Source organism: Hydractinia symbiolongicarpus, chromosome 3 (genome assembly GCF_029227915.1).
Source record: "Hydractinia symbiolongicarpus strain clone_291-10 chromosome 3, HSymV2.1, whole genome shotgun sequence".
In the NCBI taxonomy this organism is placed as follows: Eukaryota; Metazoa; Cnidaria; class Hydrozoa; order Anthoathecata; family Hydractiniidae; genus Hydractinia; species Hydractinia symbiolongicarpus.
Genome location: NC_079877.1, coordinates 9,902,328 through 9,910,004, shown reverse-complemented (window position 1 = coordinate 9,910,004; position 7,677 = coordinate 9,902,328).

The following is a 7,677-nucleotide window of genomic DNA, read 5'->3' as shown; positions in this document are numbered from 1 at the left end:
CGGGCGAAAACGTTTCCCGGGTACCAGGAAGCTGTCGGGGGTGATGAAAGCTGAGAAGATCCTGCTTTGTACGGATCTGCTTAAATGGTACCTGAATCATGGATTAAAAATTACGGCTTGTTATCAAATACTTAAGTACTCACGTGGTAAACCATTCGTATGGTTCCCAGAAGAAATAGCGGAAGCGCGTCGCAAAGCAGATAAAGATCCTGATAGGCGCAGCGCTAGCGATACTGCAAAGCTGAAGGGGAACTCGTTCTATGGAAAAATGATCGAGGATCTGGCGAGACATAACAATACCACATTTACAAAGGATGAAAAGGTAGTAGATGCGGAAATGAGGAGCCTATACCTGGAGGATCTTGAAGAAATTGGAGACGCGTACGAAGTAAGACGACGTAAACAATGCGTTTCCATTAATAGAGCGTACCAATGCGGGATATATGCATATCAATTGGCCAAGCTGCGGATGCTCGAATTTTACTATGACTTCCTGGATAAGTACGTAGATCGACGAAATTTTGAATATGTGTATATGGATACCGATAGTGCTTATTTTGCAATCTCTGGAGATAACTTACGTGATGTTGTTCGTCCTGAATTAATCAAGCAGTACGATGAGGATGTTAAAAACTGGCTAGTCACCGATAAATATTTAAGCGGCACCGGAGGGCTGTTCAAAGAAGAATTCATCGGTTCGAGGATGATTGCATTGACCGCAAAGTGTTATTTCGTCAAAGGAAAAGATGGCACGAAATTTTCCTGCAAAAAAATGTCGAAAAGGCAAAATGAGGTGACATGGTCAAGGTACAAGGAAGCACTGAAAGGCGAGCTAGATACCGCTAAAAATGTGGGGTTCCGCGTACATAACCAGGGTATGGTCACATATCAACAAAACAAGCTGGGTCTATCAGCGTTCTACGATAAGAGGATAGTGCTAGAGGATCCTATACACACAAAGCCTTTAGAGTAGTTAGCGTCCAATACTTTGCTATCGGCCATTAAAGTTTTATACTGGGATCGTAGGGTAAAAAAAAATGCCTTGGAAGCGAGCGATTCATTTGTATGGGTTGAAACCTCCAGTAACCCCTACAGTGCAGAAATAAAAAAACAGTAATGCAGGCTGCTGCTGTTGTACCGCGGGAGGCTCACGAGGCCTGGGATAGAAGTATTACGACCTATGCGCGCTAATAAGCAGTAAAGGTGTTGTGAGACACCACCTTTACACAAAGCTGCAAATAAAAATGGAGTTATTGATATTAATCGCGATAATTCTTCCGTATATATTGATACTTACATTCATCGATAGATGCCGCCTTATAATAAATAGTATGTCTGAATTAGCTGATATTTTTGATGCTGTAGATACACCAGCAGAAGCGCTTGATCAAAAACCTATAGACAAACGTCAAGCCCTTAAAGATGCTCGCAAAACCAAGGCACACCTCTTAGGAAAAAAATGTACCGAGGTATTTTTGGACAAAGAATCACCCGAGGCTATTGAGAAAATACATCCTGAGTTTGTTGAACGCGACCTCCACGAGAAATGAGAGAAGACTGCAAAGCCATTGTCAACTCACGCCCTTAGGCTATATAGCAAAGCTATCGGTAACCTTATACCACTGGATAGTCCCGAAGCCCTTCGTCATGATTTAGAAAACGATCCTATTATCAGGGAATCCATGGCTGACTTGGGTATTCTCTTCTATGCAGCCTTTGGTAAGTTCCTCGCCCCCTTACTCGTTGCAGCTCATACCATTAATCATACCCAGCTCTCAAAGTCCATTGAAGAGAAGAGAGAGATTGATGAGGAGCAACAAAAAGATGAGCAGCGCGTGTAGTATTATTATCAACCAACACAAACAACAAACAGAGACCGTCGAAAAAATTGTTGAAGTGCACAAAAAGCACCCGGGAAGGGTTGCACAAGGTCACAGGCTAGCTGCACTGATGAGGGAGAGGAAGCTCGGAATAGCTCCACCCAAGAAAGAACCTATGACGTTTAGAGAATTCCTGCGATACTTTGAGAGAGATTTAAATACTCCTGAAGCTATACTCACGGGGATAAAAGAGACCATGGACATTCTTGAGGAACAGGGGTTATCCCTCGTTTTTAATGTAAAAAAGAATTGATTTTATAACTCCAAAGAGTTATAAAAAATGAGTGAAGAACCTAATCAATTAATTACCAAGAAAAACGAAGGACATGTTGCTGCTGGTTAGAGACTTGCTGAATGGAATCGCAAGAACAAGGCTGACTTGAAGAAGAACATGGGTAAAGGTACCTCCAAAGAGAGTCAGAAACCTGCCACAGGTACCTCCAAGTCCATGGGAAGTGGTGTATACATTGCTGGAGGCCTTATTCGAATAATCGCCCGTATTGGAAGTTATATTATTTTTCGTGGAAGGCTGGGAAAAAATCCGCGGGTACCCAGCAGCCTGCACCAGCGGTTCAGCAAAAACCTTCAAAGGCAGATATTGATATTTTAAGATGCGCTGAGCCCTATAATAAAGAATGAGTTTGAATGTTACCCCTAAGCAAAAGGAAATCATTGATATGATATATGAGACTGTGGTCGACCTCGGTTTTACTTTCCTTACGCGATGCTCGGTAAACGATTTTTAGGAATCTCGAGCCCCAGCACAAAACTCGACACGAATGATGTGATGAAGATGATCGCATATTTCACCGCAGGGCGAGGAAGCAGCGAGATGGCCGTCTCAAAAGGGTGGTTGCCCGCTTCTATCGTCCCAAAACCCAAGTAAGCACAGTTGAATAAATGACTTTGGATATCGTAAAAAAAACCCATACGGCTATTTTCACAGGCCCTACTTCTTGTGGAAAAACGCAAAGAGTTCTCGATCTTTTGGAGCATGAATATCGACACTATTTCCAAAACATCATAATTTTGTCTCCTACTCTCAGGTGGAACACCACTTACTTGGAAAGACCATCGCTTCGGAAGGATGATTATGTGTTTTTGATAGAACCGCAGGATCAATTGTTTGAATGGATAGCCAAATTATCAAACCTCCTGGCAGGGGAGGAGACGTTGTTTATTGTTGATGACATGATTGCTGATGAAACCCTGGATAAGCGGAGACAATCCCTATTGGAACTCGCGATCAGCGATAGACACAGGAAGCATAGCTTATGGTTGTTAACTCAAAGTTATACGGCTTTACCAAATAATCTCCGCCGCCAGAAAAAAATGCTATTTACATGGTATCCCTCAGAGCGTTCTGATATTAAAATGATTGATGAAGAAACGAACCTTATCGAGGATTGGGAGCCTATCAAAACCCAGTTGAAAAAATCCAAACATGTCTGTTTGTATATTAGATTGGAACACCCTAGGGCCTTGAGTGTTCTAGAATAAATTTCATATATCAGAACATTAGAGATTGTGGGACTCCGTCAGAGATATGTACCACATGCTTATAATGATTTTTCGTAAATATACAACACCTGAAGATGATAAATACAATAATCTTCCCTATTACTATTAAAGAAAAGGAGGTGGATTAGGCTTCAATTTCCAGAGTCTGAAGAGATCGTTATTATTGATAAGATTGCATGCCTTTAATAGGTTCGAGGAAGAGGGTCATATGGAGCGATACGTATGCCACTTCAGGCTTATTGATCATACTCGCGACGACTGTGAAGCGATCCTCGACTTATACAACCTGGGTGATCCAGCATTAGAAGAATGGAAAAAGTTTTTGTGTGTTCATAACACACAAAATCGAGAATTTTTCACCAATCTTTCACATGCTCTGGGGGTGCCGAGGTACCTTCGGGTACTAGCATGAGCTCTTCTGCCACAAAGCTTCGATCAGGCGCTCCTGCGGAGCCGCTAGGCGATCCATCTCCCAAATAATATAGGAGGCGTGTACCAGTCACTATACAGTCTAGCCTGCATGTACGCTTCGACCAATAGGCATCCGTTGCACGTCTTTTTCGATCACCATGTTCCTTGCCGGGTTGCAGCAAGTATAGATATAAACCGTCATCAGGTAAAGGCTTTTCTTGCCCGTCAGGACGAAGCCGCAGGCGATCGCTTTTTGCAGGTGGTACGTGATCGAGCTTAATAAATTTTGAAGGTTTCATAACAATCATAGCGGTTTTGGTGTTGTTCAAACTCTTGACGATAGTGTACAGATTCTTGACCCATATACTGCTAGTTTCGTTAGTGAGCAGCTCTTGCGCGTCCTGAGATTTGAACAATCTCTCCGCAAGCACCTTGTTGTAGGACTCCACAAACGCCGTGAATGTATGATGGTATTTGGTAGTTGCCCGCTTGATCTTGACACCCTCGCCTTCCAACAGCTTCGTCACATCTGATTTGAACTCACTACCGTTGTCACATTGGATTATACTTGGATATTTGAGGGGTCCGGCTTTATATATATCCTGGAGCATGCTAATTTGTAGCGCGAAGCCACATCGATGCCCGTAAGTATATATTTGTATGTATTACCATACAGCTTATCATGGGGCATATACAAGAGATCAAACTGGTGCATCTCATTGGGTCTAGTTATGGTGAAATGAGGGTAGTTGATACGCTTGGGGCTTTTGATATGTCTAAGCCACAAGAGCTGACAAGATAGCCAATGGATAATTTTCTTTTTTGAGAGGCCACTCTGCTCGGAGAGTAGTTTAATCGCCTTTCTCCCGATCCATAGTTTTTCGGGTTGGTAATAGATGCTGCTTAATTTTTCAGCTTCTTCGGTTGTAACAATATGCTTTGATTTTGACATGTTTATTAGATGTCAAAATATTCCTTACATAAAGCCCCTGCGGAGCCGCTAGGCGAACTTGTACACCGCAAAACCCATAAGTGCTAAGGACCCTACGATGAACATCAACTCGCCGTCTTGTTGCTGTTTGCTGTGTATATAGTAGTCGGAGAGTTTGGGAGCTTTTTCGATCGTCGCGATATAGTACTGTCGCATACCTTCATCGATTCCTTTAAGACTCTCGCCAGCTTGACGCTTAAGCTCACGTTGTTGATTGTACCAATCGATCTTCGCTTGACGATCCCGCACCCACTCCGCATGAGCGGCTTGGAGTTGTTCAATAGCTTTATCGTGTCTTTTGCGCTCTTCTTCGTCGTGCCCACTTAGTTTGCTGAAGAGATAGTTACTCCCAGAGAATGCTAGAGCGTTAATTATTGCTCCATCTGCAAGTACTGCTATGCTTGCCATGTTTATTTTGTAGGTCTACAAAAACAAATTTTGATCTCTTAATATTCGACACTGTGGAACCTGCCATCCAGGATGTTTAATTGCGCGTCTTGGATAAGGAAGACGTATCAGAAGCCGCCCACTACCATGTAGGCCCCGATCACGTGTTGCCCTGAAATCAATGAATAGCGCATAGCGCTCGGTGAAAAATTGACCTATGGTCACTTCACTATCATGGCACCCAAATAATTCAACGATCTGCTGCAAATGATCTCGAGGGAGCATAGCATGTGAATACAGCTCATTGGGCTCACCCTCCACCGTGACAGAAATCTTCTCGATTTTGGGATTGTAGAATTGCTCATTGACACCCGCATAAGCCTTGGATACTCCAGGATCGACGAAAAATAGTAATATACCCACCAAGGATTTAGCCGGGGTATCGACTTGGAGATTGTAGGATGTATCACTTTTCTTCATAGTCACCACTTTACTCCTCAATACTAGTTCGTATGGTAGGGCGATGCGGCTGTATCGCGACATCATAGCGCTCGCTAGATCCTCATTTACTAATTTTTCAAACTCGAGCGAAATGTTAGAGATTTTGTATGTAGCGTCACTTGCTTTGGCTGCGGTTGAGCCCGCGGCTGGTGTACCGGCATCTTTGATGACTTGATCGTATGAAGCGAAATGTAGAACGAACTGTAGCCTATCGTTGAGTCCATGTTGATAAAACGGAAGATCTCTCGTCAACTCAAACATTTTCCCCAACGGAATACAAAAGGTGTTTCCATACGCCGCAGCTATAGCACGCTCCTCATTTGTTCCTACATGGTCAGACGCTTTTACCTGTAAAGCGCGAATTGTCCCGTCATTTGGATTGATTCCCTCCACAATCAGATTGTTCTCCCTATTAAATTTCGAAATCCAGAGATCACGGTAGACACTGAATACATTATAATCCGCAATATGCTGCACCTCGTTACCATTTAAAGTAATACGAAGGTCCCTCACAAGGGCTTTTCCGATGTTGCTAACGATCGTTCTTTTCGTGTTGGTGCCGGTCAGTTCCATATCAAATAGTAGCCGGATACTCCCAAGAAATATAACATCGTCTCGACCCATGCTTGGTATTTCCACATAGAGATCCTCATTCTGGCCAATCGTGAACAGTACATGACTCACTTTAACCCGCTGCCTCTTGCCTTTGACAGCGAGCATAGTCTTGACTTCCTGATAAGGGTTTAGTCTTCCAAAAACACTCATTTATTTAGATAGGCTGGTGGTTAAAATAAATGGCTGATAATCCAGGATATGAAGATGACTTTACGCCAGAGGAAGATATTCAAGACGAAGCCGAGGAGTTTAGTAGCGAGAGCGAGATCCTTAGACCCGAGAACGTATCAAGCACGCCCGCAACACCTTCACGAGGGGGCCTTTACGAAGCTCTTAGTGGGGAGCTGGGAGAGCCGAGTGCGAGATACTACAACGAGTTTAAAGTCGACGGGAACCGGCTTCTTTACAATGGTGTAGAGCTCACAAGAAGGAATGGTGAATTGAGGAGCGTTTTCGAAATACGGAGGAGGTTAGGTGCGGGGCGATTGCGAACTATGGGGTTCGACGACTATACTACACCACACAAGGGTAGTAAGACTATGGCTCAGAAACTCCTTAATGAATTGGATAATGTCAATGGAAAGGCTGATGACATCGAAATGTTGCCGCTACTTGAGAACGTGCTCGATGACACGAAAAGTCTAATCGAAGATACTTCCTTTGGCGGAGATATCACAGAGCGTGAAAGAAGACGGTTAAACCGCGAGCTTCAAACGTTACGTGGTAACCTCAAGCACTTGAAAGGCAAGATGGTCTTCTACGACAGTGAGATCGACAAAGCAGAAGTCAAGGTAAAAAGGCTCGAGAGCAAGAAGATAACACCTTGGGCATCCGAGGAACAGCTAGCTATCTGGGACAGGGATATAACCAAGGCCAATGAAGACCTGAAACGACTACGTGATCAAAAAGAGGCTACTGCAAAAGTGCACGGTTTACTACCATCTGACACAGCCAGCTGCTACACATCAAAGAGACATTGATGAAGATCGCGGTGGATGATAAAACTTTGGTTGAAAAACTCAGGGTTCTGTTCAAAGAGCAGGGTATTACTATAGCCAGTATCGTCTCCGCTGTTGGCTTGCTCATATCCACCATCGTACTCGCCGTTACGGGAGGAAATGCAGGCGCCGTAGGAAGTAGTGGAGGAAGTGCTGGTGGCAAGGGTTTTTTACGCAAGCAGTTGGAGCGACTCGGAAAATTCTTGAAGTATATTGCCGCAGAAAATGCGGAAAAAGGAAAGCTAAAAAGTCAAATCAACGACATAGTAACGATACGATACAATGTTTTAAATTTTTCATCGAATTCGCCACGTTTTTATTCACGCCCTTGGCGTCTTTGACAAAAATCAGGTCATTCTTCTACACAGTGTGC